Source organism: Aquarana catesbeiana, linkage group LG08 (assembly GCF_042186555.1).
Source record: "Aquarana catesbeiana isolate 2022-GZ linkage group LG08, ASM4218655v1, whole genome shotgun sequence".
Taxonomy (NCBI): Eukaryota; Metazoa; Chordata; class Amphibia; order Anura; family Ranidae; genus Aquarana; species Aquarana catesbeiana.
This window is the reverse complement of record NC_133331.1, coordinates 9,535,902-9,544,082: the sequence shown is the minus strand read 5'-3', so window position 1 is coordinate 9,544,082 and position 8,181 is coordinate 9,535,902. Positions and strand designations below refer to the sequence as shown.

Here is an 8,181-nt window from a genome sequence, read left to right as displayed (position 1 = left end):
CTGGGCCTATCATTTTCCCGGTGCCTCCGTGATCTCCCCTTTCCCCTCCCCCAGCCATCTCCACCACTCACCGGGCACACACCACCTCAGCGGAGCCATCGCTACCACGTGACCGGCAGGCACGCTGCTCTCTGAATGGGCAGCAAGACGTTACGTGATCCAACCAGCGTCGCTCATCATTGCTTGCTGAGGAAGCGCCTGAGTGCGGGGAGTACCAAGATGGCCGCGACTGAACGTCACTTCCGTTACAGGTCGCCGAATCTGACGGAACAGCGGCGCCATCTCAGCTCCTGTCTTCCGAGGCCGCAGTGTAGATCACTTCCGCCCTTCATGTTATTCTCTTAGCCGTTATCTCGCACATGCTCAGTTAGGTTGCAGCAGCCAAGCCTCGTGTTCACTCGAGGTTGCTATAGCAACCATCTCCAGCTGCAAAGGAGAGCAGTGATTGGCTGGAGGTTTTTTACACGCACAGACACGATGTTGGTCACGTTCGCTCATCATTGCTTGTTGAGGAAGCGCCTGAGTGCGGGGAGTACCAAGATGGCCGCAACCGAACGTCACTTCCGTAACACAATCCAACAGGTCGCCTAAGCTGACGGAATACCGGCGCCACCTCAGCTCCTGTCTTCCGAGGCCGCAGCGGAGATGACTTCCGCCCTTCCTAATCTTCTCTCAGCCGTTATCCCGCGCATGCTCAGTTATGCTGCAGCCAATCCTCGTTTTCACTCGAGGTTGCTATAGCAACCATCTCCAGCTGCAAAGGAGAGCTGTGATTGGCTGGATGTGTTGGACACGTGACCTGCAGCCGTTATTTAGCAGTGCAGAGGGAGAATCTGACACTTGACGTTCCGTCTTGACAGAGAGAGGATCTGATTGTGAAGAGCTCCTCAGCGATACTCATATTATCTACAGTGTTTGGATTTGAGAGTCAATTTATTGATTGGCATTAATTGTCTATAATCTTCTACTGATAGTAATTGGCATTTCCAATTATTTTCTATATAAAGAAAACATTTCTATATTTTCTTAAAAAAAAAAAAAAAATGAACAGAATCGTTGCCGCGATTCTTGTCCTGTTGCTCCCTTGGGGGCTAAACAGAAATACCGTCATCCAATCCCCAGAGGTCCACATGGATCCCGTCATCCCATCCCCAGAGGTCCACATGGATCAGGAGGAGGGGATTGTGGAGACAAATACACAGCTGCCAGCGGAAATCCCGCTGATATTTAGAATCTTATACCCATGGGCTGTCCTGATATGTGTTCTCATTCTGAAGCACATCCTGCGCCAAAATTACCTGGCCAGAATATTAGGACGCTATTTGATGTTCCTGCAGCTGAGTGGATTAATTCATCTACTGATCGATATCTGGAACAGCGAAGGAACATCCTTTGAGAACATCATCCTAGAACTCATCAGCTGGATTTCATTCCTGACCCGCACTCCATTCTGGTTTAGCTGGGCGGTCCTGATATGTGTTCTCATTCTGAAGCACATCCTGCACCAAGATTACCTGGCCAGAATATTAGGACGCTATTTGAAGTTCCTGCAGCTGAGTGGATTCATTTATATACTGATCGATATCTGGAACAGCAGTGGGGTGGCCTTTGAGAACATAATCCTACCCCTGCTCATAAATGCTGGTGATTGGTACCAATGGGTGGTCACTGGGCTCTGGTCAGTCTGGTCCAAGGGGTGGGTGACCTTAGAGAACACAGTCCCATCCCTGCTTATAAATGCTGGTGATTGGTACCAATGGATGGTCACTGGGCTCTGGTCAGTCTACTCAAAGGGGTGGGTGACATTAGAGAACACAGTCCCATCCCTGCCTATAAATGCTGGTGATTGGTACCAGTGGATGGTCACTGGGCTCTGGTCAGTCTGTTCCAAGGGGTGGGTGACCTTAGAGAACGCAGTCCCATCCCTGCATATAAATGCTGGTGATTGGTACCAATGGATGGTCACTGGGCTCTGGTCAGTCTGGTCCAAGGGGTGGGTGACCTTAGAGAATGCAGTCCCATCCCTGCATATAAATGCTGGTGATTGGTACCAATGGATGGTCACTGGGCTCTGGTCAGTCTGGTCCAAGGGGTGGGTGACCTTACAGAACGCAGTCCCATCCCTGCATATAAATGCTGGTGATTGGTACCAATGGGTGGTCACTGGGCTCTGGTCAGTCTGGTCTAAGGGGTGGGTGACCTTAGAGAACACAGTCCCATCCCTGCATATAAATGCTGGTGATTGGTACCAATGGGTGGTCACTGGGCTCTGGTCAGTCTGGTCCAAGGAGTGGGTGAACACAGCCCCACCCGTACTTATAAATATTTTTACTGAGCACCGGTCAGAATGCTTTCTGGGATTTATCACTATGCTCGTGGTACTGCTCCTAGTATTTTTCAAGCATTTCTACCGACTGTTCCGACCAACAAGTAGCAACATCTCCCCACCAAGTGAAGTAATTCTAGCAGCAAGCGATGACACCATTCCACCAACATGTGAAAATGCGGAGAGCACCATGGAGGAAACTGACTTTCCTATTCCCAGAGTCGCACCTCCTAGGGATCATACCCGTGCTCACATACGGGATTTATGCCGGCCACTGAAGAAGCGTAGGCCAACCCAAGTGTTTAGAGATAGCAACATATTCCCGAGCGATGACATCCTTCCAACGAGCAAAAATGCAGAGAGCACCATGGAGGAGACTGACTTTCCTATTCCCAGAGTCACACCTCCTAGGGATCACACCCGTGCTCACATACGGGATTTATGCCGGCCACTGAAGAAGCGTAGGCCAACTAAAGTGTTTAGCGATAGCAACATATTCCCGAGCGATGACATCCTTCCAACAAGCAAAAATGCAGAGAGCACCATGGAGGAGACTGACTTTCCTATTCCCAGAGTCACACCTCCTAGGGATCACACCCGTGCTCACATACGGGATTTATGCCGGCCAGTGAAGAAGCGTAGGCCATCCAAAGTGTTTAGAGATAGCAACATATTCCCAACGAGCGATGACATCCTTCCAACAAGCAAAAATGCAGAGAGCACCATGAAGGAGACTGACTTTCCTATTCCCAGAGTCGCACCTCCTAGGGATCACATCCGTGCTCACATACGGGATTTATGCTGGCCACTGAAAAAGCGTAGGCCAAGCAAAGTGTTTAGGGATAGCAACATATTCCCAATGAGCGATGACATCCTTCTAACAAGGGAAAATGTGGACAGCGCTATGGAGGAGACTGACGTTCCCGTTTCCGGAGTCGCACCTCCTCGGGATTACTTACATGCCCAGCTACGACGGCAAATGAAGAGATATAAACCACCAATGGTGGTCAGACGCAAAAATTTCTTCACACGAAATCGGAAGCACCGGCCAACCAAAGTGTTCAAAGATGGCAACATAATCCCAACAAACGAGGACATCCTTCCAACAAGAGAAAATGCAGAGAGAACCATGGAGGAGACTGACTTTCCTATTCCCAGAGTCGCACCTCCTAGGGATCACATCCGTGCTCACATACGGGATTTATGCCGGCCACTGAAAAAGCATAGGCCAACTAAAGTGTTTAGGGATAGCAACATATTCCCAACGAGCGATGACATCCTTCCAACAAGGAAAAATGTGGACAGCGCTATGGAAGAGACTGACGTTCCCGTTTCCAGAGTCGCACCTCCTCGGGATTACCTACGTGCCCAGCTACGACGGCAAATGAAGAGATGTAAACCACCAATGGTGGTTAGACGCAAAAATTTCTTCCCACGAAAGAGGAAGCACCGGCCAACCAAAGTTTTCAAAGATGGCAACATAATCCCAACAAACGAGGACATCCTTCCAACAAGAGAAAATGCAGAGAGAACCATGAAGGAGACTGACTTTCCTATTCCCAGAGTCGCACCTCCTAGGGATCACATCCGTGCTCACATACGAGATTTATGCCGGCCACTGAAAAAGCATAGGCCAACTAAAGTGTTTAGGGATAGCAACATATTCCCAACGAGCGATGACATCCTTCCAACAAGGAAAAATGTGGACAGCGCTATGGAAGAGACTGACGTTCCCGTTTCCAGAGTCACACCTCCTCGAGCTTCCTTTTGTGCTAGGCTGAGCCAGCGAATAAAGAAGCTCAAGCAAAAAATTGGTAAGGCACAGGAATATCTTCCCAAGAAAAAGAGTGACATCATCCCACCGAGTGATGTCCTCATTCCACCAACAAGCAAAAATGCAGAGAGCGCTATGGAGGAGACTGCCTTTCCCATTTCCAGCATCACACCTACCAGGAGTAACACTAGGCCTTGGAGTGATGAGATCCTTCCAACCAAATGTATGACCCCAGCAATGGGTTCCGGCCTTAGGCCACGATGGAGTACATTTACTGTCCATCCCAGCATCGTACGTCGTAGGAAAAATGTGAATAGAGCTTTGGACAAGACTGGCGTTCCCATTCCCAGCGTCACGCCTCCTAGGGATCAAAGCAACATCATCCAACAGAATGGTGGTAACCTCTCATTACCAAGTTTCCTTATAACACCAGCGAATGATGACATCAATATCCTATTGGACTCCAGCATTAGTCAACAAAGGACAACACTGGCTGTTGATCCCAGCGTCGAAAGTCGTAGTAATCAAACCCGTCTTCACCTACGGGAATTATTCCAGCTAGTGAAGAAGCGCAAGGCAACCAAGGAGGACGGCCAGGAGTCTTAAACCGGATCTTTACTTTTCATAGCGCTCCAGCGCTATGGTGTCCTGGAGCCACTGCCAGCTTTGGCCAGGAGGCTTCCAGGTACCAATCCCCGGCCGATTTAACTGGCCGGGCCAACATGACGTCACTCCTGCGCAGGCGTGGGGGTTCAGGTATCTCGGCATTGCCGGAGTTGTATGTTAAGCTGCGCGGGTGCAGTTATTTATTTATTATATTATAAATAGTGCAGTGTTATTATAGTGTGTTATTGTAGTGCAGTGTTATTATAGTGTGTTATTGTATTGCAGTATTATTATAGTGTGTTATTGTATTGCAGTGTTATTATAGTGTGTTATTGTAGTGCAATGTCTCTTTCTTTCTTTTTTTTCTCCTTCTCTCTCCTTAAATCTCTTTCTTTTTTTTTCTTTCTCTTTCTTTTTCTCTCCCTCCACACCTCTTTATTTCCTTCCCTCTTTTTTCTTTCTTTATTTCCCTCCCTTTCTCCCTCCACCCTTCTTTCTCTTTTTTTCTTTCTTTCTCCTTCCTTCTCTCTCCCTCTATCCCTCTCCCCCCCTCCACCCCCACTCCATCTTTGCACATCATTGGCAGAACATGGGGATGAAGATGACAGGGGTGAGGTGGTAGGAAGCTGGCAGAGGGGTACAGGGGGGATGAAGATGACAGGGGTGGGGTGGTAGGAAGCTGGCAGAGGAGGACAGGGGGATGAAGATGACAGGGGTGAGGTGGTAGGAAGCTGGCAGAGGGGTACAGAGGGGATGAAGTTGACAGGGGTGGGGTGGTAGGAAGCTGGCAGAGCGGTACAGGGGGGATGAAGATGACAGGGGTGGGGTGGTAGGAAGCTGGCAGAGGGGTACGGGGGGATGAAGATGACAGGGGTGAGGTGGTAGGAAGCTGGCAGAGGGGTACAGGGGGATGAAGATGACAGGGATGGGGTGGTAGGAAGCTGGCAGAGGGGTACAGGGGGATGAAGATGACAGGGGTGAGGTGGTAGGAAGCTGGCAGAGGGGTACAGGGGGATGAAGATGACAGGGGTGGGGTGGTAGGAAGCTGGCAGAGGGGTACAGGGGGGATGAAGATGACAGGGGTGGGGTGGTAGGAAGCTGGCAGAGGGGTACAGGGGGATGAAGATGACAGGGGTGAGGTGGAAGGAAGCTGGCAGAGGGGTACAGGGGGGATGAAGATGACAGGGGTGGGGTGGTAGGAAGCTGGCAGAGGGGTACAGGGGGATGAAGATGACAGGGTGAGGTGGAAGGAAGCTGGCAGAGGGGTACAGGGGGGATGAAGATGACAGGGGTGGGGTGGTAGGAAGCTGGCAGAGGGGTACAGGGGGGATGAAGATGACAGGGGTGGGGGGGTAGGAAGTTGGCAGAGGGGTACAGGGGGGATGAAGATGACAGGGGGCGGGGTGGTAGGATGCTGGCAGAGGGGTACAGGGGGATGAAGATGACAGGGGTGGGTGGTAGGAAGCTGGCAGAGGAGTACAGGGGGATGAAGATGACAGGGGGCGGGGTGGTAGGAAGCTGGCAGAGGGGTGCAGGGGGGATGAAGATGACAGGGGTGGGGTGGTAGGAAGCTGGCAGAGGAGTACAGGGGGATGAAGATGACAGGGGTGGGGTGGTAGGAAGCTGGCAGAGGGGTACAGGGGGATGAAGATGACAGGGGTGGGGTGGTAGGAAGCTGGCAGAGGGGTACAGGGGGATGAAGATGACAGGGATGGGGTGGTAGGAAGCTGGTAGAGGGGTACAGGGGGGATTAAGATGACAGGGGTGGGGTGGTGGGAAGCTGGCAGAGGGGTACAGGGGGGATTAAGATGACAGGGGCGGGTGGTAGGAAGCTGGCAGAGGGGTGCAGAGGGGATGAAGATGACAGGAGGTAGGGTGGTGGGATGCCAGGCACAGGATGATTAGGATAATGATGACAGAGGGTCAGTAGGTGGCCTCATCAGGGCTGTGTGTGTGTGTCTTTTTCTTTCTTACTTACCTCCCTCTCTCCCTCCATCCCTCCTTCTTTCTTTTCTTCTTGTTTTCTTTCTTCCTTTTTTTTAATTTCCCTCCCCTCTCTCCCTCCATCCCTTTTTTTTCTTTCTTTATTCCTTTCTTTTTTCCCCTTCATCCTTCTTTCTCTTTTTTTCTCTTTCCTTCTCTCTCCCTCCATCTCTCTCTCTTACCCTGCTCAGCGGGGGGGGCGGGCCTTATAGAACAGAGGTCATGTATGGGCAGCACAGAGGCTTAGTGGTTAGCCTTGCAGCACTGGGGTCCTTGGTTCAAATCCTGACCAGGACACTATCTGCATGGAGTTTGCATGTTCTCCCTGTGCTTGGGTTTCCTCCGGGGACTCCGGTTTCCTCCCACACTATAAAAGACATGCTACTTCTGCGTTGGTGGTGCAGTGGTGAGCATAGCTGCTTTCTAAGCAGATGACTCGGGTTCGATTCCCGGCCAACGCCATCTCCAAGATATCAGCCGCACCTTCTAAGTGCATTGAGTCCCCAGGGGGGAAATTGCTAAACAAATTAAGTGATGAGTATATATGAACGGTGGAATAAAATTTAAACCAAAACTAATGAAGTGCATGCGTTGTATGTTTGTATGGATTTTATTAAACATTTTTGAATAACAGATTTCTTGCAGGTGGATGTGATTGTTTTGTGTTCCCCTTTTCAGCCAGTAGGTGGAGCACTTGGCTCCCTTCAGGTATTTTCTAGGCTCTCTTTCACAGCTTGGCTGGAGAAAGGCCTGCTGTGTACTATATAGATCAGGGGTAGGCAACCTTTTGAGCACAGTGTGTTGAAAAATGTTTTCAAAGAAATTGAGCGTGACGATTTTATAACAAAAAAATGTCAACTTCACACTCTCAATCATGAAAAGGATTTTTTTCTCACACCTCAGATCACTGTCCCACCACTGTACCCCCCTTCACATCTGCCCCCACCACTGTACCACCCTGCACATCTGCCCCACCACTGTACCACCTAGCTCTTTTTTTCCCACCATTGTAATCCCCTGCTCATCTGCCCCACCAATACATCTCCTTTCACATCTACCCCCCTGCTTTTCTGGCAGTATGTACAGGAGAGGAGTGTGGAGGGTAAGACAGTGGGCAGTATGTACAGGAGAGGAGGGTAAGACAGTGGGCAGTATGTACAGGAGAGGAGTGTGGAGGGTAAGACAGTGGGCAATATGTACAGGAGAGGAGCATGGAGGATATGACAGTGGGCAGTATGTACAGGAGAGGAGTGTGGAGGATATGACAGTGGGCAGTATGTACAGGAGAGGAGTGTGGAGGGTATGGCAGTGGGCAGTATGTACAGGAGAGGAGTGTAGAGGGTATGACAGTGGGCAGTATGTACAGGAGAGGAGTGTGGAGGGTAAGACAGTGGGCAGTATGTACAGGAGAGGAGTGTGGAGGGTAAGACAGTGGGCAGTATGTACAGGAGAAGAGTGTGGAGGGTATGACAGTGGGCAGTATGTACAGGAG

The 8,181-nt window shown here is 50.4% G+C and overlaps 1 non-coding gene across 1 annotated transcript; it reads left to right on the top strand.

Moving 5' to 3' along the window:
- The first annotated feature begins 7,078 nt into the window (after positions 1-7,078).
- On the top strand, positions 7,079-7,150 carry TRNAR-UCU (transfer RNA arginine (anticodon UCU)). The gene has a single exon. It is a non-coding gene; the product is annotated as a tRNA-Arg (tRNA).
- Positions 7,151-8,181: the final 1,031 nt, after the last annotated feature.